The 25730-nt window shown below is 38.5% G+C and overlaps 1 protein-coding gene across 1 annotated transcript in view; it reads left to right on the forward strand.

Moving 5' to 3' along the window:
- Positions 1-25730, forward strand: part of Samd12 (sterile alpha motif domain containing 12) — a 435546-nt gene that overhangs the window by 340822 nt on the left and 68994 nt on the right. The gene's annotated exons all lie outside the window — the stretch shown is intronic.

Genomic DNA, 25730 nt, shown 5'->3' on the forward strand with positions numbered 1-25730 from the left:
GAAACCAAATTGGAGCTACCAGGATTTGCTAATATATAACAGAAAAACAATAACATGTTTATTGTTCCCCACTGGCCTTGTTTTGTTGATCTTATTTTAGAAATGACCAGTGAGACATATTCTGTGCTTTTTTTTTCTAGTATGGAAGTTCTGACAACGTGGAAAAGTAATAATGACAGCATGTAAAAGAACACTTATTATTTATTTTTTTATGTTAGTGGAGAATCTGAAAGTGAAGAATTGGTTCACCTTCCCTCAAAGACATTATTGAATGCTATTTGTAATTGTATATAAAGTTTTCATAGTTTTCGAAGTAATTAGAACCCTAGAGCAAATAAACACTAAATGGGCTCCCATCTCTGAAGTTATTTTTTTCAAACTAAATAGCTCTGCTTCTGTGATAATTATACACTACTCATTATAAAATTAAAAATCATTTTAAGTGAATGGATGCTTTTTTATATAAAGTATTTGTTTCTTGCTAATTATTGTGAACTAATTATAGTTTATGATGGTCTTCAAACACTCTGAAATCATTGCTTTGAAGGCCTGGTCCTCCAGGGTTTGCAAGCTTCAGTTCCAGAAGGGGGAAAAAACATGATGATGAATGGGGAAAGAGAGTCAATAGCAAACAAAATGATAATTTTCATGACTGTGAGAGGATCAGATATCTGGAGACTGTCACTGGCATTTATGCAGCGGCGTGGGCATGCTGGGTGGGGAGCATCAAGAGCAGTACCGTACTGCAGGCTGGAAAGAGGGCTCAGTGGTTCATTGCTGGTGTTGCTCTTTGAGAGGACCCGAGTTCAGTTCCCAGTGCCCACATCCGGCAACTTAAAACTGCTTGTAGCACCAGTACCAGGGGATCTGCCGCTCTTTTCTAGCCCTTGGACAACTGCACCCACGTACATATACCCTCGTTCAGACATACATATGCACATAGAATTAAAAATAAAAATATATTTTTTTAAATTTCATTGTTACTGTGGCCCTACCTTTCATTCTGTCTGCACTCTCTTAACACTATGGTCTTTGGCATTTATTTTTCTGCCTCTGAGCTGCCGTTTTTGCATTTGTAGAATTGGTGTAAGAATGCCTTTCAACATTGTTTTGACTGTTATAGGTAATGTTTATAATTCTTTAATCTAAAATACCATTACCATAGTTACCAGCTATTACTGTCATCAATTATTATTCCTTCCATTCTTGTTTACAGGATAGAGAAAAATTAACTACCATCATAGCCACCTAATGGGTCATCAAGACAATTCTGGACATCTTGTGACCATTTTGCCACCCCATCCCCCTGGGAACTCTGTACTTATCAAGAGTACAGGATTAAATTAAGTCATAAAAGGGGAAGTTTGGCATGTCCTTTTCCTATTGTTATAGACTGACATTTGGTTAAGTGTGGGCAGAAAGTGTGACTGTTCAGGCCACAAAACCAGCAGGTTCTAAGACCCCACTTGCCCACTAAATAATGGCAGTCCACATTCCCAGGCTCTCTCTACAACAACTGGAAAACAAACAGAAGGTAAACTATGATCAAAGAAAACCAAACCATCAAACAGTAAGAAAAACCCCTGGAGAGCTGCCTTATAAATGCCCCCTTTTCTCTCCTCTTCCCTTTCTTTGTAGGAAAAGGGTGCCATGAATTATGTGGGTTAGCCAGCAAAGCACACCAGGTGTTCCTGCCAGGAAGCAGAGGTGATGAATACCAAGTTCACCGGTTCCCTGTAACTCGCAGCACTATCGCAACTGCTGTCATCAATAAACTATTTCCTTTTGCTCCCCTTAGCTATTTGCTCTGACTTCTCATTTTTCATTTGCTGTTGGTTTAAAGTACATCCTTCTTGAGTCAGTTTCTTGGTTCTAGGTACTATGGTTGCTGATTGCTTATTTTTTTTACTCCTTTTTATCTTTTTATTTATTTTTAATAATACTTTTTAGTACTTCAAATTCCTTTTTAGAATATCCAACCTTCTTTGTTCTAAAAGTCATAGCCTCTGTTTCTTTAATTGTTGTTACACACACACACACACACACACACACACACACACTGCATATTTCAGGCACAGAATGCCTTGCACATGATATCTAGTTGATTTTTTAACCAACTGTTTTACAGCTGATGAAATGTGTAGGGTCATCAGGATTGTAAGGGCTTCAGTGAGACTTGGGATAAGACAGAGTGGGGAGAGGGGAGGATTCCTAATTGTTTTCACCATGATGAGCTAAGATTTCGAATTCCAGATGAATTCTCATGCCAGAGAAACAAAAAAAACTTTTCCTGATTTTTTTTCTTTTAAGAACACTCTACTTTAAATAACACACAAATTTAAAAAAATACCACATGAGAATAATGAGTGATATTTTACTACTAAAAATTGGAAACTAGAGATTTGCTAAAATAAAATCTACCTATGTTTTAAACAATAAAAAAAAAAGTTGCTCAACTATAGCAGCTTTATTCATAATAGCCAGAATCTGGAAACAACCCAGAGGTCCCTCAACTGAAGAATGGATAAGAAACTGGTACATTTACACGGTGAAATAGTACTCAGCAATTAAAAACAAGGAAATCATGAAATTTGCAAGCAAATGAATGGAACTAGAAAAGATCAACCTGAGTGCCATTACACAGACCCAGAAAGACTCATGTGGTATGTAGTCACAATTCTAGTCACACAGTACAGGACAGACATGGTAAAGACCCCAAGAAGATTAGCAACATGTAGGGCCCAAGGGAGGATGTGTAAATCTCACCCAGAAGGGAAAATAGAATAGACAGGTAGTGGTTAAGTGGTAACAAGGTAGAAGAGGGAGTGCAGAGAGAAAAAAGGGTAGAGATCAGACCTGGGGAGAGCAGGGGTGGGAGGGCAGAAGGCAGAGAAAAGAGAAACGGGGAATGGGGGAATCTTTGTGACAAGCTGCAGACCTAAGTCAGAATAGATCTCTAGGAGGATATGAGGGGGACACTAGCTAAGACTCCTAGTAGCAGGGGCCATGGAGAATGAAGAGGACACCCCCCAACTAGACAAGACTTGTAGTGGACCAAAGAGAACACCAACCTACCCACAAAAAACCACTATCCAAACTAAACCAGTCTACAAGGCCTGCAGGGACAAAGATAGAACAGATCGAGCAGAGATTGAGGGAATGTCCAACCAGTACTGGGCCCAACCCTAAAACCCACCTGATGGAAGAAAGCCAACCCCTGTCACTATTACCAATACTCTGCTAAGCTTGCAGACAGGAGCCTATCAGAATAGTCCTCCTAGACTCTCCACCCCAACAACTGTTCGAAACAGATACTGAGACTCACAGCCGAATATTGGCAAAGCCGAATATTGGGAGTCTAGTGGAAAAGAGGGGAGAAGGATAAAGGGACCTAGAGGTGACAAGAACTCCACAAGAAGACCAAGAGAGCCATAACCAGGGCCCAGAAGGGCCTATGGAGTCTCAAGCCCCAAGAAAGGACCATGCATGGACTGGATCTCAGTTCTCTACATTTATGTAGCTGATGGGCAGCTCAGGCTTCATGTGGGCTCACTAGTGAGGGGAGCCGGGGAGGACGCTGGCACAGACTCTGTTGCCTGCTTTCTGATCGATTCCCCATGATGGGACTGCCCTACCAGGCCACAGGGGAAGAACTCAGTCCTCATTCGACTAGATGAGCTGAGGGCGGGGAGAGGGAAGGAACCACCCCTATTAGGAGGAATAGGGGAGAGGGGAGGCACGAGGGAGGGTGAGAATGGGAGGAGAGGATGGAGGGGCCTACGACTGAGATGTAAATTGAATAAACAAATTAATAAAAAAGAAATACTTTAAATCACACAATTTTTTTTAAATGCCAGATGAGAATAATGAGTGAAATTTTACTGAAAATTGGAAACTAGAGATTTGCTAAAATAAAATCTACCTGTATTTTAAACTAAACAAAAAGTTTTTAGTTTAGCCTATTTTTTAAAATGGTTTTAAGTTTTAATACATGTATGTATTGTATGCCAAACCTATACCTCCTCATATTTTCCTACCCTCCCAAAATAGTCTAAATAGTGGTTTTCATTGTAGACCATCATTGTTAACGCTGCAGTTAATCTGGCTTCTCAAAGCGCATGCATTCTGAGTAGAAGCTGCCTGATTGTGCTGGTGATTGGCTGTCAATCAAGAAACACAAAGCTGGTGCCATCTCTGCTTCCTGTTATCTTTACCCAGTCCTCTCACTGCTTAGGACTTCCTGGTTCCACTTCCCTGGTTTCCCACTTAACATGAGTGTGGGGTTCCCTGCCAGCTTATGACACATTGCCTCAGGGGTAAACAGAAGAAAATGTTCCCATCCCAATAGACTCAGGGAGTGGTATTGTTGGCCTGTCTTTATTAGTTCTTGTTAAGATGCTGGGGGGAAAAAAAGGTTGCTTGGGTTTCAGGAGAAGAAAGAAACAGGAAACAAGCCATACTCAGAAAGGGACAAGCACCAACAAAGACAAAGAAATGTCACCCTTAACTGTGTCTCAGGGAGAAGGAAGTGATTTCTAATAGATGGCTGTGTACTGGGCAGATTCAAGAGCCTAACATGCATAGCCAGCTGCGATGGGTTTGTTTGAGTATGAAACAAGGACTCTTTGAATGCCCAGGTTTTACCTGAATTATAAGCATCACTTCCTGTAGGCCCACCATGTCCTAGGGCTGGGTCATTCCAATGCACAGTGTCCCAGGCACTTTAAAAAGGTCTGGTAATGAGTAGGAGCCCTATAACTTGCAAAGCCTTTGTCCATTTGTCCTATGCTTCCAAGAAGCCCATCCATGTTGGTGGGGTTTTTATTACCGGGAGGGCAGTGAAGTAAGTGGTGGGTTGTTTTAAAGAAGGCTGTTGATGACACAGGGACCCCCCCCCAAAAAAAAGAATAGTGTTTGTTCTTTATTGTTTTATATTTGGGTTTTAGTAATAACATTATTAAATAAATATTATTGCTGAGATGTATGTTTCCTTTTTCTATTTACTTATTTTGTATAAATAAAAATCTCTACAGTCTCACCAAACTTTATATAATTACTCTATCATGGGTATTTTTGATCTCTTATTGAATATCCACTGTAACGTGTGAGAAAAATGCATTCACAAACCAGAGTAGTGAAACTCTGTGACCATACATAGACACAACTAAGGCAGAGAGAACAAGTTAGGGCTTCAGGAGGATCCTGGGTAACTGTATAAAATATGAATACACGTAACACAGATATCTGTAACCGCTGGAGAACGGGACAGTACTTTGACTAGGTCATTAGTCTGGGATCATGTAGGATCCAAAGCTGAAGAATTTATATCTGCTATATTTAGAAGTTTCTTCTATATTCTCATTTTCTAGAAAATAACAATGCTGAGCATATACTTGCTGCCACAGGCAACTGCACGAAAATTTAATGAATTTTCTATCGTCATTTCAAGTCACTCTTGATGTTCCGTCTGTGTCTAGGTAGAAAACGAGACTGTTTCATATTCCTCAAAGAAGAACATTAGAGGGGACAGGAATATACCAGACAATCAAAATCACTTGCTTGTCAATCTAATTGTGCAGATGCTCAACACAGGAACTGTTGAATCTTTTCCAGCTTGGTGTGAAAACGTACAGCTATATTGTTTGAGGGAAACTAATGAAGGTATTTCAACTATCTCTTCCTCCATTGGGACTGACACCCAGAGTGCAAGAAATGAAGGTCTTGCCTGGTTGTTTTAGATGGCTTTTAAAAGTATAAGGAACCTGCGTTTATTTTTGTCATTACCAAGGGACAAAAAGTGACCCTCAGGGTTGCTCATTAAGAATCCAAAGACATTCCTGGAAGAACATCATGAGTTTGCTAGAAGGAAATCTGAGCAGTTCTTTGAATCAGCCTTTATTTTACCCATTTTATCGGTATGAAAGTTGTAAGTCAGAGTCACAGAGATTGAAAGAGTGATGCTGTTTACATTAGCATGGCCATCTATAGTCTGGAAACCATCATGTCTTTTCCATTCTTATCATTTATGAGGTGTAATATGCTGTAATAGACGCTGTTTCTGAAGAAAATTTCCAGATAATTAGTGTAGAATCCTACTGTCCAGCCGTGAGATCAACCCACCTTTTTGCTCCATACATATCAGCTCAAACTCCTACAGCTATACCTTTTCCCTTTAGCATCTTTGCTGAGTTTTGCTCAGTCTTTCCAAGTTTCTAGGCACACTGTGATGCATGAAACCTTCTTCTGTGAGTACAGCTCCCTTCCCTAAAATGGACTTCTTATTCTCCACTCTAGTCCTCAGCTTTATCTCACAGAACCATTCAGCTATGGCCAATGGACTTCATCATATCTGTTAATTCAGACCCCTGTGGCTTATCGGAGAAATGTTGTGGAAATTGTACTGTGATGAATTAGCCTAGCAGAGAGGAACAGAACATTTTAGACTGGTGTCTGCTCTTCAGTAAGTAACCAATCAGTGGCTACTGAGTAGCTACTCTTGCTTTGGGCTGCCACCCCCACCCCCCTATCTGCCTAATGTGGTTCAGACCTAATTATAGAGGCTCACACCATATTCATTAATTTATACTCCTAAAGGTTCCATTAACATATCAGAATCTGATCTAAACAATGCGAGAGAGTACTATCTTGTTTTTGCCAAGAGACAATGTTTCTCTTCAAGTGCCACAAAAGGAAAACTATGTATTTTTCTCCACAAGGCCTGGCTAAATGTCAGGATACTGGGAAATTCCTCACACATCTACACTAGAACTAGATTTTATTTGTGATTTGTCTAGACTCATTGGAATTTTTATTATTGTGAATTTAATCCAAAAATGCAATTATCCAGGCCATTCTACCTAATGGCTAAGTTGGGCTTCAATAATACTTTTTAAGGAATAGGAGAAACTATGCGTGTATGTGTGTATGTATGGGTGTGTGTGTGTGTGTATGTGTATGTATGATTAATATAGGCCTTTGCACACAAGTGTACACATAAATGTTGCATACGTGCATGCAAGTATAAAATGAGAGTGTGCAAGGAGCACAGTGTGCAAGTGAGACAGTGTTCAGGGTGAATAGTTAAACTTACCTTACAGCAAGCATTTCTTCCTGTATTTCCAGTCTGAACAACTGGATAGTGTTAACTGGAGTGTCAACACCTTGAACCCTTTCCTGTTCCAGCAAGTTCTGGTAAAGTGTGAGCTCATCCTCTTTTTGTGAAGAGTAGATACACCACCGTAGTTACCGTGCTTACTGCCCAGGTTCATTGGGATTTCAACTTAAGCTGTTGCTTGAAACTGAAAACAAAATGTTGAATGTTGGAAAAGCAAGAGAAATAAATTCCATGATACTGAAAGGCAGAGTTTACGCAGACCTTTTTCTTTCTTTGGCTTAGCGTGCTTTGGGCCTTCGGGGGGGGGGGACCGCCTGCTAGAACCCAGCTTTTGGTCTACTCAGCAGACAGCCTCCACCAGCCTCTGCTGGAAATCCAGGACAAAGAAACATCCTTTCCCTGCCTTGGACCCTGTGTCCTTATAAACTGAGGGAGAAAAAAAAAAAGGTCTTCAAGTTACTAGAACAGGGTTCACTGTCCTCCAGGATGTTCAACCTTGAGCATGTGGCAAGGTAATTCACAAACGTTAATTTCCTTTTACTGACAGCCAGGACAATATTAGAAAAGAACAGTGAGAAAATCTGATCAACTACAACCAAGGCAAATTAAGCTATTGCCTCCCAATATTATTTGGGTCTAACTGCATACTCTCTTCTTCAGATGTCTTGCCTTAAACCAGGAATCAGTAATGTCTATTTGCAGTGGATATTTACCTCATTTCTGCTGAAAGCGATGGAAGGATATAGAACTTGTCTTAACAATGACTTTTCTGTCCTAGCTGGTAGGAAAGGAGAGACAGCTTGTAAAGACCTGCTAGTAAGAACCAATGCTTTTAATATAGATGGATTTTAAAATATGGATAATGAACAAATTTTAGGGAGACTAAGAGAGACATCAATTTGGAAATTATGTAAGGAGTTTAACAATCTCTAGAATCACATCCAAGGTTACTCATCAATCCCCCCAGCCTATATCAAGGACTCTTTCCAAACCCTATTCCTAAGCAACTTTCTGAGCTCTCTCTCCGTGTCCCATGTCTGGCCTACATGATCCCATTATAATGAATATCACCACACTTTTTTCTGAAAATCCCTAGTGGCTATTAGAAAAAAAAATTATCCAGCAAATATATTTTTTGTGCCCTTCAGAAGTATGCACTGGGCTAGGAGATGACTAGTCAATAGTGAGTAGTGGTAGAAGCCCTGTCTGCCATGCAGCACCTGGAGACCTCCAGCATCTGTTACCACTGCACAGAGATCTCCTGAAAGAAGGAAAATTCCTCCCGTGCTGAGCAAGCATGATGCTATAATTTGAAAAAGTGCTGAATTCTACAGTTTCATGGGATCTGCATTATTTCTTTCTTATTAACTCACAATTAATTTATTCCTTATCTATAACATGAGAGGCCAGAAATAAGTTCTCTATGGATCCTTTAATTTTTAGAATAACATAATTCCTGGGACTCAGGAATATGTCTGTCAAAGACAAATGGTGGTAGATGTTTTATTAGAACTACTAGCCGTTTCTGAAGCTGAATTTAGATAAACTACTAAATGAGTTTTAATAATTGTCTTAGCTAGGTTTTTAAAACACCAGGATTATTAGGAGATGGTTTATTACAGGTTATAGTTGAAATCTGTCAGAGAGAAAAGTCAGGGACAGGATCCTAGAGGTAGGAACTAAAGCAGAAGCCATGGAGGAATGCTGCTCGTTGGCTTGCTCCCAGACGTATGCTCAGCCTGCCTCCTTATACCAACTTGGACAACCTGGTTAGGATGGCCCTGATAACAGTGAGCTGTTCCCCCATATCAATCATTAATCAACAAAATGCCCCCACAGGCTTGCCTACAAGTCAGTCTGATGGAGCATTTTCTCAATTGGTGGTTCTTGCCTCTGCTCAAATGATTCTATCCATGTCACATCGACAAAACAAAATAAAAACAAACAAATAAAACCCTAACCAGGAAGCAATACAAAGTGTCCCTGTAAAGTAAAGACTGCTACTAAGATGGTAAATACATTGTAGTCATTAACATAAGCATCTATATAAGGACTGCTACTAAGATGGTAATTAGGGTGTGATCATTAGCATAAAATAAACAAAGGCAGTCTTGGAGATCCTGCTGCAGAATGTAAAATATGCACTCCCACCACTTAATCTAGAAGCAGGAAAGTACCTTACCTGCCCCTTGTGCAGGTAGCTGAGACAGCCTGAGATAATAAGAACTGAGTAATAAGAACTCTTCTTTCTAGGGAACCTTGTCCACCAAAGCTACTGGGGCACAGCACATATATAATAATGCAATTGAAATAAGACTTACTTGCCTGATGAGAAAATACTTATTTGTTACCATGTATTGTCCACTAGAATTTGTGCTCAAACTAGTTTCATATTTTTGAGCAAAGCTTGTGATTCTTTACTGTCTTTTGGCTGCAGCTTGGATCATGGAAAGCTGGCATACAACTTCTTTTTTTTTTTTTTAATCTCCTAAGTGATATGATAAATACTCCAGAGTTGTGACCCCATCCAGGTCATTAAATAAGATCAGCAACCCTCAGGCTGTCTTCCTCCTGTTTCTGTGGAGGGCTGTGATAGCAAAACACCCTGGAGGTATCAGCAATGATAATGTTGTCCTTGATTTTATCTAGATTTGTGTCTATCCAGGCCCATGCACCATACACCAAACAAAGTGACTTATTAGATAGGAGGGCAAGGCACTGGCTCCTCTCCAGGTTGCTTGGCTACAAAATGACCCTAAGGGAACGTGTTGCCATCACTGTGACACCATAACAACTGGACTAAAAATACATTTTGACTAAGATTGAGGGCATTGTGCTATCATTTACACAGGGGTTTGTTTCTAGAATCCCTTGTTCAGCTAAAGAAAATGTTTTGGCTAGTAACATCATTGTTAGTATCTAAGTTTCTTAGGGCAGAATAAGGCCTAAAGACTGTCTATCTATTTGTGTGTTCTGTGACCCTCCCTCATCATCATCATCAGAGGAACAAAACGATCCAGCCCTAGGTTCAAATGGAAAGAATGGCCAACACTGAATTGTGGCAGAATCCTATAAAAGATCTATAATTCCCTTCTAATTCAAAAATTTGCTAAGGTATACGTCATTTTTAATCATGTGCTTCTGTGTGTTGTCTACACTCAACTGGTCCACACAACTATCTGCCTCATGGACAAAGCAAATCCCACATCTCCCAAGAGCTTCCCAGAAAAGAAACACTGAAATCTCAGGTGCACTGGGAACAAGATTATGTTGGATAGATAGAAATCAGCAACAATGCATCAAATATGCATGTCCAAATTACAGCATTAAAATAGACTTCTTACACAGTCCCTCTCATGCATATAAAGTACTCACAATATACCTCACAATGTCAAAACAAAGAATCAGTGGGTGGATTAACTACTTCAGCTCTGTATCTGACAGCTACTCTGAAAGCATCATTCATATATAGACCGGAAATAGGTGACTAAAATTTAAAACTGTTTCATCACTTCCCACAAAACCATTTCTTCTTTGTATTGACCATAATGTATTATAAACATGCAAGAGAAGATGGTAATGAGGATCATGGCCTCACATTAAAGGCACTGGGGCACACCCAAGTTTGATCTAGATTTCCATTCTGATTTAAAACATGGGCAGTTGCTGGGGAATTTTTCTTTTCATGTGTATTCAGTTGGCAATAAAATATTGTTTGTCCGATAAGTAGAACATCTTAAAATAACAGAATGAACTCCAACTGATTATAATTTTTACTGCACAAAAACAGTCTTCAAGCTCTCTGCCTCAGTCAGAAAAATGTGCCACGGGTTAGCAGCTTTCTGACCACTCGAATTCATCTTCATTTTTGCATTCGAGGCTGAGGCAGCACCAGACCCACATGTGCAGTTGGTTTCTGTTCAGTTTCAGAGAAAATTATACTTCCTTGCACAGTTCTTTTTTCTGGATGCCCAGATTATGTAAACATACACATTTCGCTTTAAAAGCAGAGCTGGGACCAAGCCCCGACAGCACTGATTTCCTCTCGGAATAGCTTCTGAAGGCAGGCTTTCCTGAGGAAGGATTTTCAGTCTTTTCTAATCTCTGGTTTGGAGATATCTTAGGAGACTCTGCGAATGCACACAGCGATATGTAATGGAAACAAGGAGTCATCACTTTTTACTTTATCCTGCCATATTGGTCTCCTTGATCTCTGGTGACACTTCAAAATGGAAAACTTACCCGACTTGGTTTTGCCTTTGTGATTACCAGACCCTTAAATTATCATTCATCGAATTCTTAACTCCTTTCCCACATGGCTATAAAATGTGTTGACCCCGGGTATGTTGCTTCCAGTCTGGGTTTTGAGAAGAAATGTCTATGTTCCACTAGAAAAGGCATAACGGAATCAAACAAGGACCAATGAACCTAGTCCCCATACCAGCTTTATGGCTTGATCTATGGGCTACCCAGATATAAAGGCTCCCTTAAATCTCCATTAGGCATGTTCAGCTGAGGACCTTGGACATGTGGAAAAGCAAGAAAAGAGGCTGTTCTCTCTTCTGTGGTAAGTTGCATGGTGATAGAGCATCATAAATTAGCTCATCTCATGGGTCAACTATGAGATTTGACATGGTGACTTTCAACAAGTATAGGCATAGCCCCAGGGCTCTTCCATAAACAGATGCATGTAGTCTATGAGATTTACAATGTATGACAACATGAGATTTTTTGTGGAAGGCTTAATTACTTTCAGAGATTTAATGAGTTTTGAATGTGAGATATTTGGTCAAAAAGTTAAAAAAAAATAAAAATGATAATTAACAAGTAAAAATTGCTTCACTTTGGAACCCAAACAAACATTTACTTTGGAAGCATTTATTTATGTGATCAGTGTTTAGGATTTTCCACAATCTGGACTCTTTCTGGAATCCATAAATACCATGTTTGCTATCAGAATGAGCACTACCAATTAGCAAACTTATAACCAAGGCTGGGTAAATAACTGCATTGTTTGCTATGAAAATTGCGAATGAAAGTCTCACCATGATTGTTCAGATAAACTCAGAGAAGACTTTCTGGAAGCTGTCTGTCTGCAAAAAGGCAGCATTATCCCACAGAAAGGACATGGACTGTGAAATTAAATATGCAAGAGTGTGAGTCCCAATTTAGAGTCTAAAAAGTTCAGAATCTAGTCTCAATATGTTATCTATGAAATAGGAGTAATAATAATGATTTAATGGAGTGTTATTAAGGGTTAAATAAAGCATGAGAGCAATATACATATTGCACAGAAAATATGATGTTAGAGTTAATCACTTTTGTTTTCTTGATTCCTAAAGAATATCATCTAAGAATCACATTCTGCAAATGTTTTCACTCAGGGGACACACAAATCCAATTTCATTTCCACACACCTCCCCCTTTACTCCAGACCTTCATAAACTTGTCAAAATGGCATAAGGAAGTGATAGCATGAAAACTGAACATGATCATCCACTTCTAGCAAGATGAATGTCTAGGTGTTTAAGAAAAAAAAAAACAACCTTCATTTGTATTTTAAAATTTTAGCTCATAGATAGACAATAAACAGTTAAGTAGTCAGAAAGACAAACAGCTAGATAGGCAGGTGAGTTCACAGCCAGCCTGAGCTGCATTAATGTTCCTCAGATAGATGGGTAGATAGATAGATAGATAGATAGATAGATAGATAGATAGATAGATAGATAGATAGATAAAAGACAAAGAACATCCATTCTATGAAAGTAATATTCTCAGACCTGTGTGGGATAGTAAGTTGAACTTCATATTCTTCCTGTAAATGCAAAAAGAAAAGAAAATAATCTAAAGGTAAAATTTTTCAGTAGTGATTTTGAAAAAGTACACTTACTTTCTCTTGGCTTTTCAGTAATGAGGCTTTTCCTCACTTATAGTCTTCACAATTGTAGAGAAGAAACTTAACAAGAAAGAAAATTTTTAAATTCTCAAGAAATAAAAAGTGAAGTTCTAAAAGAATTGTGGAAAAGTGGAACAGATACCACAAAGTAAAGTAGAAGAAAAAGAACACATATTTTAGCCAATAAAATCAATACAACTGTACTTCATTCTTTCATTCAAAAGCAGAATCATCAAACTACATTAACACATATACATAATCAGACAAAATATACCTATGTGTTGTTTATAAGAGAAATAAAAGAGTTGAAAGTAAAAGTAGGCTTCAGTATTCCAAGCAAGCAAAATAAATTTTTAACATAATAATGTAAGCAAAATAAAGCATAAAAGTCATAGTAATATATTATAGATAAGGAGACTTTGCATTTTTTAAAAAGTTACTATTGCTAGCCAGGCATGGTGGCTCATGCCTTTAGCCCCAGCACTCAGAGAGGCAGAGGCAGGCAGATCGCTGTGAGTTCAAGGCCAGCCTGGTCTACAAAGCCAGTCCAGGACAGCCAAGGCTACACAGAAAAACCATGTCTTAAAAACAACAACAACAAAAGAAAACAAAGTTACTATTGTTTAGGTAATTAAAGTGATGTTGGATTCACATATACTAAGTAGCATGACTTCAGATATGAAAAGCAAATTAACAGGAGTGCAATTAGGTACATATAATTTCACATTATAATGAAAAATTTTGTATGTGGCTTTTGGTATGATACACAAAGCAAGAATAATGAGCATGTTGGATAACTTAGTCTTGAAAATGTGTTCAGAACACTGTTCCCAGGTGGAAAGAATACATTATTTTGAAGGAGACAAAAATATATGCAAATTCATCATGTTCTAGAGTGTGAAACAAGTTCACCAAATTTTAAAGAACCAAATACATCAAGTAGAATACAAACAAATTCATTATAGAAAAAAATATATATACATATGAAAACATAAATATTCTTAGGGTGAAAGAATAACTCATTTAACAAAATGCATGAAACATAAAGCTAAAGTAATTATTAAGGAAAAATTTTTATTCCATAATGTTTATGTTAAAATGTATTAGTCAGTCACCAATTGCTAGTTTTATAAAATAACAGCAGATTAAGATATAATGTGGGGAAATAATAAACATTAATTTAAAAAGAAAACAAAAGTTGAAAACACAAAAGGTTGATTACTTGAAAAAAATTAACACATTGGTTAAATGACCAAAAAGGGTAAAATTTTCAAATGTGCATCATAAAAGATATAAAAGTGTCTATAGTTATATATGAATGAGAAATTATCAGATTTTAGAAGCAGTTTTATGAACTACTCCATGCAAATAATTCAAAAGTTTATATAAATGAACAATACAGAAGCACAAATGAGTCATCAAAACTAATTTAAGAAAATACGGGAAACCCAAATGATCCCCTAAGCATGAAAGAAAGGTAATTGGTGAGTAACTCTTCCCCCATAAGGGTATACTAAACTGAAAGGTTGCATGCGAAAATTTAGCCAGTTATTCATGTCTAAAATGTATCAGTTCTTGTAGACAAGAAAAGACAAAAGGATATTCCCAAATTATTTTGACAAGAGCAATATCACTCTTGAACCCAAAATTTGCCACAGTAGAGTGGAATCAAGTTGAAGCTGGAAAGATAACTCACCAAATGTGGCTTGCATCCCTAGGGACTCCAGCGTGGGCCCCAGAATCCGTAGAATAAGCCAAGTATCCAACAAATGTTTGTGACTCCAAGTCTAAGGAATTTGACCACATCTTTTAGCCTGAGAGCCAAAAGCAACTACATAAATATGTGCATTTACACCCATAAATAAATAAATGTTTTTAAGGAAAAACATATACCATTCAAATATTTAAATGCCAATAAGTAAACAGGACATTGGCAAAATAAATTTTAAAAACTAGACAACATAAATTTAAGGTGATCCCTGGAAACAAGATTAGTTCATAATTAGAAAACAAATACAATTTATTATATAACTTCATAAAAGGAAAAAAATCATTTCCATAGATACCAAATACTCATTTAATAAAATTCTACAAATATTCCTTACTTAAAAAATTATCAAGAACTAGAAATTAAATGGAATGTTCTTAATGTAGTAATCCGTTGTCCTAGTTAGGATAACCTAGGAGGAGAGTACTTTAACCTGAGAATTGACTCCATCAGATTGACCAGTAGGCATGATTGTGTCAGTTGATGGTTGACACAGGAGAGCTCAGACTACCATGGGTGACACCATCCCTAGGCATGTGGAGCTTGCCTGTGTAAGGAAGCTGAGCATGAGCCAGAGAGCAAACCAGGAGGCAGCATTCCTCCATGGTTCTTGCCACCAACTTCCTACCTCAAAGTGCTGGACACTTTTTATCAACTTGACACAAGCTATAGTCATCTGAGAGGAGGAAAACTTGGTTGAAAGAAAATTCCATAAGATCTGGCTGTAGGGAAGCATACAGGGCATTTTGTTAATCGGTGATTGATGGGGGAAGGCCCAGACCACTGTGGGCGATGCTATACCTGAACTGCTGGTCCTGAGATCTATAAGAAAGGAGGCTGAGCAAGCCAGGAGGAGAAAGCCAGTAAGCAGCACCCCTCCGTGGCTTCTGCATCAGTTCCTGCCTCCTGGTTCATGCTTTGTTTGAGTTTCTGTCCTGACTTTCAGGACAGTGTGGAAGCTTAAGCCAACTAAATCTTTTCTTCCCCAAATTGCTTTGGTTATGCTGTTTCATCACAACAATAATAACTCTAAAACACATGATTTGCTGCTATGGCTTCCCATAAAGATGGACTGTGACTTGGAAATGTAAGTCAAATAAACCATTCTGTCCACTGAGTTGTTTTTGGCTAGAGTGTTTTATCATAGCAACAGAATAGACTTTATACACAGAAAGGGAGAAGGAGGAATCATTCTTAATGAAAATGATTAAAAACCTCTTTAAAATTAGAAATAGGATCAGAGTCTCATCACACCTCAGCCAACTTGTAGAGATTTTAACATAGAGAAATATGAACTAGAGAAACATTTGCATTCCAGAATATGGGCAAAAGAATCTTCATGGCAGCTTTTATTTTAATAGCAGAAAGTTGGAAATTACCCAATTATCCTTTTTTTTTTTTTAGAATTTATACATCAACTGTGATGTCTTTATAAAATGGCCTCCAATGTAACTAGAGAATAAATGAGCTGTGTTTACATGTCCACAGGCATAAATAATGATAAGCCAAAAGCTAATCACAAAACACACATTTTATCATTGCATTTTATGAAATATATTAAGGTTCATAAATTAGTTACACTAGTAGCTGACTTTTCCTACTTTATTTTTCTTTGCACTTTTATGTCTATATTGCCACTTCCAAGAGGACCATCGCTTTTTGCCATGTAATCTCCTTAAAGACAGACACAACGATTTACAAATCACTTCCTCAAATGTAATGCAAGAAATATAATACCTGTCCCATTCAATGGGGAAAGTTTATTAAATGAAGCATCATCCTGTAATTTGATAAGCACTAAGTAAATATAAACTGTTGTGGATTGTTGGTTGTTGAGAAATTAAATAGCTCATGTAAAACACTAGCACAATGTTGGGCACAAAACTATTGTTGGTATCATAGATTTAAGCCTTATTCACTTCTCTTTGCTTGTGATCTTCTAAAGGCAGCTATGTCTGCCTCAGGACCCTACCTGTATCTATGACACCCAGCTCTATTTCTTGTAGAACAGATTACTGAGACCAAGTTTTCATACATAGATACTCATCTGTGTTATATATATTGCCTATCACAGTTGGTTGCAAAGAAAAGGAATACTGAATGGATTACCCTACCCATTCCTTCAAGGCTGTATACTAATAACCTATTTGACAACATTCATCATTTGGTCCCGCAAGATTCATCCTAGGGCCAACTCGTCTCCTTAACTCTGGGTGATTAACTCTTTATCTCTCAAGCCAATTGTTTGACCAGCTATTTTCATCAATCATCACAAACCTCCTTAAATTTCAGTAAAGTGACTTACGTGAAAGCTGTTGCTCCTTAGATCCCATAAAAGCTCCTCAAAAACTAGTTTTGTTCCTTTTCCTCATTCTTCTAGTCTGAAGTCCTGAATTCCAACCATGAATCACCAGGCCTTCTTTATCTAACAAGAAGAGATAAGAACTTGTACTTTCTCCATCAGGTTTAAGCTTGAAACCTCTATGACCTTAACTTATCCAGTAGTTATCTTCAAGTGATGAAATAACCCCTTGGCATGCTCATGGTGCCAGTATTTTATCTTATCTCTTCTTTGTGCTTGGTTTTTCCCTGTTCATTTGCTATGTTATGTCCTGTTGTGATTCAGGATGTAGGTCACTGTTATATTCTGAATCATAAACTCAAGTACACAACCCAAGGCCACGGTCAGAGACATGGTGAAGAGATTGCTAAGAAAGAACGTCTTATAAACCTGTAATAGTACTAACAGTCAATACAGAATGTATTTTCTAACTCACTAAGTCCACAAAGAAAATCCCAAACAAAGAAAATTCCATCCAATGTACTGCAGAATGAAAATTTTAATCCAAACAAACATTTATAGTTTAAATTAAAAAAAAACAAACAAACAGGTCCATCCTACCCTGGGAAAATTCACAAAGTTAAATATGACAAATGTCCAGAGTAAGCAGGAGAAAGAAAGAGAAGGTATGATATTTCTGGAACTGTTTACTATCAGAGAAATACAAAGGAAAGTCATTAGCTTCATATCCCACATTTCCATTCCATTTTAGATGGTTACATGGTGACCCTGCAGCTTCTAATCCCGGGATTCTGGTTATTTAGACTTGAGTTATTGACAGGTAACCTCAGCAAAGGCAATATAAAAGAACACATAGTCTTCCTAAAAAATACATTTGGGAATAGACAGTTCATAGGAGTTTTTTAATCATCCTGGACATTATTCTACAATAAATATTAATGATTTCACTAAAGAGTTCCCTCCCCGTCACCAGCTCTACTAAAAACAGTCTCATCCCCAAAAAAATTTATTGATAATTTTCATACACTGTATTTTTATCCTGTTTCCACCTCCCCATTCCTTCCAGATCCTCCTCACCTCCCCACTCACCCAACTTTATGTCCTTTTCTCTCTCTCTCTTTCAAAGGCAAAATAACAAGACACACACATCAAAAAGAAAAAAAAAAAGCAAAACCATAAAATGAAAATCAAAACAAACATGCAAAAGGTCAGTAAGACAAAAAAATAAATAAATAAAACAAAATTTCCACACAAAAACAAAACATAGAGGTCTTTTTGTGTTGACCAACTGCTCCTGGACAAGGGGCCTGTGTATGGCTGATAGGTAGTTTGGTTGATACACCCAGGAAGACTCTACTGGAGAAAGAAGATTTTCCCTTTGCCAGCAATTGTCAACTACAGATCATTTCTTGATTAGGGTTGGGACTCCATATCCACTCTCCCCGCCTCATTCCTGGGATCCCATCCAGTTTGAACTGTGTCAGTCTTCCTCAAGCTGCTGTAGTCTCTGTGCTACAGTCCTTGCACCTCTTAAAAACCTGTCTTTTTTTTTTTTTTCGTCCACTTAGATCAGCCTTGAGGGAAGGGCTCTGATGAAGACATAGAATTTAGAACTGAGTGCTCTAAAATTTCACATTGTCCAATTGTGGATCTCCAAGACCCATCTGCTGCAAGAAGCCTCTCTGATGTAGGTTGAACACTAACTTATGGGTATAGCAGTGTGACATTAGGACTTACTTTATTGCTATGTTCCTTTAGCAGACTAATAGTATTAGACTCATGGCATATCAGGTTCCTGGCCACTTAGGAGTGTCAGGTACGGGTTGCATCTCATAGAGGGGGCCTTAAATTCATTTTTTCTTTTTTTTAATCCTTTTTTTAAAGATTGATTTATTTTATGTATATGAGTGCTCTGGCTGCATGGACACTGGTATGGGAGAAGAAGACATCAGATCACACTATGGATAACTGTGAGACACCATGTGGGTACTGGGAATTGAACCCAGGTCCACTGGAAGAACAGCCAATGCTCTTAACCTCTGAGCCATCTCTCCAGCCCCATAATTTTTCTTTTTTTTTCCTTTTTTTAACTTTTATTAATTATGCTTTATTCACTTTGTAACCCCCATAAGCCCCTCCCCCCTCCCCTCCCAATCCCACGTTCCCTCCCCCTTCTTCATGCATGCCCCTCCCCAAGTCCACTGATAGGGGAGGTCCTCCTCACCTTCCTTCTGATCTTAGTCTATCAGGTCTCATCAGGAGTGGCTGCATTCAATTTTTCTTAAAGTGGATGATTACTCTCATATTTTGCCACAATTGCATGAGTGTATTTTTCAGGCAGATCATTATTATAACTTCCAGGGTTTATATCTGGGTGCATACAGGAGCCTAGCAAAACTGCCATCAGAGAGGCTTTATCCAGCCACTCATGGAAACAGATACAGGGACCCACAGCCAAACATAAAGTGGAGTTTGGGTAATACTGTGGAAGAGAGGGGATGAAGGATTGAAGGAGGCTGACACCACAAGAAAACCTACACAATCAACTAACTTGAGCCCTTGAGGCTTATAGAGACTGAACCGTCAACTTGAGAGCATGCATAGGATAAACCTAGGCCTTCTGCACCCATGTAACAGTTGTGCAGCCTGCCTTTGGATCCCTTTCCCTAACTGGGCCTCATTGTCTAGCCTCAATAGGAGAAGATGCACCTAGTCTTACTGCAGCTTGATATGCCAAGACTGGTTGATATCCATGGGAGGCCTGTTCTTTTCTGAGGAGAAGGGGAGAGTGGAATGGTGGGATGGGAAGGGAAGTGAGAGGGAGGGAAAGGAAGGGAGAGGGAGGAAAGGTGAGAGGAGAGAAGGGAAGCTGCAATTGGGATGTAAAGTAAATAAATAACTTAATCTTTTAAAAAAGATATTTAACTTTCTCTGTTGGTACTAAATAAACTGTGAAATTCCGTAAACAGTGGTTAGTGGGAGTAAAACCTTGAGTTAGATGCCAGCTTAACATCTCCATGTTTGATGACATAAGTGAGTATTGTCTTCAGCAACAGCATCTTACCATAAGATTGTTGAGAGTAACCAATAGCCTTGGCAGCAGCCTGAGGAGTTTGAACATTTTCTAAGGGACTCCTTTGATAACAAGTTGTAACCCATTTCTGGGCACCTGAGTTTTACTTGGTAGAATAAGCTAGCTAGTTAGGGCATTGTCTCCCCTATTATGTGGTGAGTCCATTAGGTTCCTTTCAAGTAAGTATATAATTCAGGAGTCTTCTATATGAGCAGGTCTCCATGTAGCTTTTCAAATGGCCATTAGTGTTAGCTGTCCCTCCCCATATTCCATCCTTTACCCTTCTTTCTCATTCCCATCCATATTAATATTCTTACTCTAGTTTCTGCTTTGTTTATCCATAATGTTATATTTCTCCTTTCTGAGACGATCCTTACCTCCCATCTGGTATCTTACTAGGTACGTAACCACGATGGTTATTCAGGTTATGGCATACATTTTGAATTCTTAAAAGGCAACATCAACATATAAGAAATAAAACATACAATATTTGTCTTTCACCACCACCAATTTTTTTTATCATGGCAGCTACACTACAGTGACTACAGATGACCTACAGAATTTAAGTTTGTGAGCCTTAATAACTCCCACTACACAGATACGCGATACTCACATGAATGACAATCTCATCCCAGTTTACTTAAGCCATGGGAATGAATCTGGAATATACATCTGTTCACACGGATAACTTCAATCTGCACCTATGAAGAGAGGCACATGCAGATGTTCCTATACAAACACTTTTTACTAGTTGAAATAAAACAAAGTAGATGAGAGAAATAGAGAAGTTTTATAAACACTACTAAAACATTCAGATCGATAAAAGAGACCAAAAACTTGATTGAATAAAACATCTTGCTTCCACCTCATTGCATCCTTGTCCATATTGATCAGCTGTAATAGAGCATGACAAAAGGTATTGATTGACTGAGGCAATTCTCAGGTATTTGGAACTTGAAAGCAGCTATAGACTACCAAGAAGGCAACGCTCAACACAAGCCTAAAATGAGGCGGGTTAAGTGAAAAGAGGGCTGGGGCTTAAGGTGTTCAGTGTCTGGATCCATCTGGCAAATGACTTGCTTGAGGCAGAATAGGCCTCATTTATTCCACCCATAAGTTACACATAAGCATGTGTTGGTTATTGTCTTATAAATAGCTGTTGATAAAATGCCTGCTTAAGGTATTTGCCTGGGTTTCTGTAATATTGATTTCAACTAGACTCTCAAAAACAGAAAAAACAGATTGAACACAGAGTTCTTTCTGTGTGTATGTACAAGAGAAAAAGAGAGAGAGAAGAACATCAGAGACAGTGTGAAAGGTTTAAATCCTCCCACCCAAACACAGAAAACAAAGATGACAGTATAAAATTTTATTTCTTTATTTAGATTTATTTTATCTTTGTGTGCATGTGTGTATGTGTAAGAGGAAAGAGAAGGAATAGCAGAGACTGTGTGAAAGGTTTAAATCCTCCCAAGTCCTCCCACCCAGATACAAAAAGCAGAAAGATGACAGTACAAAATTTTATTTCTTTATTTAGTTTTATTCTCTCTCTCTCTCTCTCTCTCTCTCTCTCTCTGTGTGTGTGTGTGTGTGTGTGTGTGTGTGTGTGTATGTGTGTGTGTGTGCCAGATGCCCTGGAGCTGGAGTCACAGAAAGTTGTAAATGTGGGTTCTGAGAATCAAACTCTACCCTCTCCAACAACAGCAAGTGCACTGACCCTCTGAGCCAACCCAACACAACATTTTTTTGTTTTAACTGGGGAGCTGACGTCTGAATCCATGGTAAATACATGAGAAGAAGCCAGACAATGGCATTGGAGCCAAAATGAAGATTATTGTTAGAAAGTGTGAGCAGTTTTGAACTGCCCTCTCCCCCACCGAGATTCAGAACATGCTGGCTCGTTGTTAAAGCTTTATTCTGACTGTATTAGCTGATTTTCTCACTGTAGTGGCCAAACTACTGACAAAATGCAGATTACGGAAAGAGGGTTTTATCTGACCCCTGGTTTGAAGATACGGCTCATGAAGGCTGAAAGCACAGAAGCAGAGAGCATCAGGCCATATCACACCCACAGCTGGGAAGCAGAAAGAGGTGAATGCTGGTGTGGCAGCTCCTTGTCCTTCTTATTCAGTACAATGCCCAGCTGTGGGACTGTGCGGAAAACCACGGAAAAGACAGGTCTTCCTGGCTCAGTTAAATTTCAACTAGAAACGCTCTCGTGACATGCCCATGAATCTTTCTCCCTGTGTTATTCTAAATCCAGTCAGGTTGACAATGAATACTATGCATCACACTGAAGAATGCAGAATTCAAGGACTCTGGGAATGGGCTATACTAGACGTAGCTGAGATTCATCTCCCTGGAGAATGGCATCAATGGGATGTGAGAAGCCTAGTGTATCCTGAAAGAGAAAGTGACAGAAACTTTTAAAAAAATTAAAGTTAACGAAATAAAAGTCAGGGTCATCATCTCCCAGAAAAACATTTATGCAGGCAAGGGACAGTGATGGTGGGACACTGCTTACGAAGCATGTTGATTTATGAAAAGATAATGTGTTTAGATGAAAGGTGGCCGCGGATGCAATGGTCTTAGTTAGAATCAGTGGGAGCAAATGGATATCCATAGCTGGAAATCCAGTAGTCATATAAGCATATCATTCAAAAATGTGGGAGAAAATGCTAAATAGACAAGCAGTCCAGGGACAGTGACTGAAAACAAGAATATAGAGGATGGTATATGTGTGTGTATGTATACAAACATACATCTATGAATACATAGACACACACACATATATATATGACTGAAAACTCATAGAGTTATACTGTTAAGTTGTAGGCCTGTGTATTGGAATATACGCATAACATTAAAATTAAGTGTTTGTATATTGTCTAATGGAATAAAGAGTTTCATCTAGTTAATAAAAGTAAAGGGAAACGTGCTGAAAAGACCAATTAGTGAGACTTTGTCTCGACATCCAATGGCCAGGAGGAACCAAAATTTTCCTCCCCATCTCTGCATCTTCTCTAACAAATACCTTCTGTTTACTTGCTAGTGGAGTGGGTCCTCTTCTTCAGCTGACCAGGCAATAAATCACAGCTTATGAATGATGGGAAGCAGATGACATGGCTTTCTCAGAGCATCTCAGTTTTAAAGGCTTTTATGTATCCTCCGCTTTTGCTTATGGAGCTTTGGGACAGTGTTTGGTTTCGCAGAGAGTAAAACTTACATCCTGAGAATCACATCGTTGTAAGCTCTCAAAAAACTTCCTTTTTGTTTTGCAAATAAGGAACAAGGGTGTGTGCCTTTTATAGTAAGTGGAGCCTAGGAAGATGTCAACTGTTCATTATCAGTGGCTCACAGTTTACGATGTTTTGCATTCCTAAATATAGGGCTTTCTTGTTTTTTTTATTTTCATTTTTAGTTTTAATATATAAATTTTATAGATTTATGATGTATAGCATTTTTGTTATTTTTTTACATTGTAGAATGGTTAAATCAAGCTAGCTTATGTATTGCCTTACAAATGAATGTGGAGTGTACAGTGAGAACACTTCAAATTTCAAAGTAGATTTTATAAACTACAGTCACCACACAATAGATTTTTAACTTCTTAGTTCTATCTAGTTGAAGTTTATGCCCTTTGGCCCATATCATCCAACTCCTCCCCTGGCCTTTCCTAACTACGTTGATACTCACAGGTTTTATAAGTTTGACTTTAGATTCTAGACGTGACTGAGATCATGCAATGTTTATCCTCCTTTGTCTGACTTAATTCATTTAGCATAATGTCTTCCAGGTTCATCATGTATTCTTCTTTTCTAACGCTAGGTAACTTTCTCTTGTATGAACATAATACATGTCCTCTATCTGTACACCACTGATGGACAACTAGGTATCTTGACTATTGTGAAGGCAGCAATGAACATGAGACAGCAAATGTCTTTTCAGGATCCTGATTTTATACCCTTTGGGTTTGTGCCCAGAAGTGAAACCACTTGTCATATGGTAGTTTCATTTTTAATTTTTACAGAATTATCCTCAATATTTCCCATTACAGCTGCACTGTTCCATTCTAACCATCCATGCACTGTGGCTCTTATTTTCCCTATCCTCACTCTTCAGCTGTCTATCTGTTAATAGCCATTCTCACAGGTGAGAACGAATATCAGATCTTACACTACAAGATGGCTTACAGGCTTGGATTTAAACTGTAAAAAAGTTTTAAACACTTTTTTCAGCTATGAATTTCTTGTTGCCATGCTAAGCTATACACCTGATCTTCAGAAAAGCTCCTGTGTGTAAATTTTATACATACTTGAATCAGAGTCCCTGCTGCCCATTCATGCACCACTTAAGTATCTTTGAGCCTTTAAGTATCTTTGAGCCCTTTGTGACTTTGATTGTATCATTTTTTACCCTCAATTCTAAATAATATTGAATGAAATGACTAAATTGATAGAAAGAGAAGAATTTGAGTTCTAACCGATTTATCGGGTAAAACCAAGTATAAGCACAGAACGCTCAGCTGTATTTTATGCTTGGATTTCTTTCCTCTTGGATTTCTTTCCTCTTGATTCTGTTCCTTTATCCACCTCTGTTCAGCCTTCAGCAGTTCCTAAAGAATGTCTTTACTGCCTAGACTCCTGAATTTCCAGGCTCAACTTATAAAGAAGTGCCCTTAAAAGTACATCCTGCCATTCTGTTAAAAAGAAGAAGGAATGCTTCATTGGGCCCAATGTGTTCTACATATTCAAGGCTGCCATATGGCTTCAATGGTTGTCTAGTGAAAATATATTTAATATCTCGTAAAACCTACATAAAGATGTCAAATGCCCATAATTAAAGACAAACCCTCTTTGAGCTATTGCTTTACCAATTAGCCACCTGGAGCTGTCTGGCCAAGTTCTAATCAATTAGACAGTTGTGGATGTTTTGAAGATGTGCAAGTCCTAAGGAGAGTTGGGAATACTTAGCAATCTTAGTGGTGATGATAGTGCCAGGATAACTGGATTCCGGATGTTCTCATTATGAAAATGCCTCATGCAGTGCTGTTTCACTCCCTCAGGTAATCACCATTGCAAGTAACTGAGCAACATCACTGAGGCTTGCCCTTTTAGACTATTAGAACTCACAGTGGCCATGTGAGGAGCAATCTTTGGAGGTCACAGGAAGATACTTTCTGAATTAATTTACTTGTTGCATGGTTCCTTCGTTTCTACAAAGGACGATCATGTCTTGACTTCAGCTTGCTACTCTGGCAGATGCATAATAACAGTTCATTGCCTTCTGCATCATCTCCAACCAGACGACAACAACTGAGGGAAATGTCATCTTTGGTGTCTGTTGCCCCTGGGAGGGGACATGAAATGAAGCAAATGCTGAGTCACCTCCCAGACTCTCCAGTTCTTGCTCCAGCACATCTGCTTGCTTCTGTCCTCGCTCAGCATTCTGCCTTCGCTCACTTCACTCTTGTGAATGGCAGCATTGTTATGCTTCATTCTAGGGGCTATCCTTGTCAGCTTTAGGCAAAACCCAGCTCTGGGTATCTAGGTGACTTGAGGATGTGTCAGAGGTATT

The sequence above is a fragment of the Meriones unguiculatus genome, chromosome 8 (assembly GCF_030254825.1).
Source record: "Meriones unguiculatus strain TT.TT164.6M chromosome 8, Bangor_MerUng_6.1, whole genome shotgun sequence".
Taxonomy (NCBI): Eukaryota; Metazoa; Chordata; class Mammalia; order Rodentia; family Muridae; genus Meriones; species Meriones unguiculatus.